The sequence below is a fragment of the Aplysia californica genome, unplaced genomic scaffold, assembly GCF_000002075.1.
Source record: "Aplysia californica isolate F4 #8 unplaced genomic scaffold, AplCal3.0 scaffold00522, whole genome shotgun sequence".
Classification (NCBI taxonomy): Eukaryota; Metazoa; Mollusca; class Gastropoda; order Aplysiida; family Aplysiidae; genus Aplysia; species Aplysia californica.
The window spans coordinates 141,510-142,556 of NW_004797792.1; positions in this window are offsets into that span (position 1 = coordinate 141,510).

Consider the following 1,047-nt stretch of genomic DNA (forward strand, 5'->3'; position numbering starts at 1 on the left):
GGTGGTGTCATCCCGATGGAATGATTGAATGTGTTGGTTGCTTGTTAGGGATTTAACGTCGCTGTAAAGGCAAGACGCGGTACTGTAGACAGCTTTACTATCGCGAGCATTTTAATTTCGCGAAAGTAAACTTAATAGCTTGCTAAAATAAAGTGGAAGCACAGTGGAAGCACAGTGGAAGCAGCAATGTCTACTCGTTTCTATGTGAGATAGAGCGAGCGGGCTATTTTTAGGTTCTCTGCTAACATTAGAGAACGTAGACAACTTGTATACGTTCTCTAACGTTAGAGAACATAGACACTACCATTTTATATATATATATATATATATATATATATATATATATAACGAGGGGAGAGGGGGGGAGAGAGAGAAATAATCTTCCTCCTCTCCCCTTCTCAGCTCTACCCCCGACCTCAGCCTTCTCCACTTTCCGCCCCCGGTTGGTCCGACTCACATCGCCTCCCCCCCCCAATCACAGAGCCCTGGTCAGTGGTCTGTCCCCTCTTTGTCCGCCGACACCCAGTGTCCTCTCCATTCTCTCCCCAAAGGGGGGGGGGTAGAGAGAGGTGGCTTCCTCCCCGTGAGCAGTCCCTCACCCTCCTACTTATGTACACAGCTACCACCATTGCGCTATGGGTTGTCCAGTTTGCAGCCATCATGTCTTATCACCAGAGATCAATTATAACTGACGACTGTCGCCGACAAATACTTCGCCATTTGTTAATACTTGATAACCTCAAAGTTTCTATGAAAAGATCTGGTCTCATATCCACCTATTGATATCATTTTTCCACGTTTATTAGAATTCAATAAATTTGTTGAAAGGGAGATAATTATTATAGCTTTTGCTTACTTCCCCTTGTGATAGAATTGTTTACGTTGACGGGGAAAATGAAAGAGTTTCTGAAGTTATTTAGGGGAAGGGGGGCGAACGGAGTGAAAGGAGGGGTCACTCCCGTATCTGTCAGATGACCTGCCATGGTTTGTTTGGCGTGAATACGTACACAGCACAGTGAGCCGATCGTGAGCTCTATGGTTGCTAGA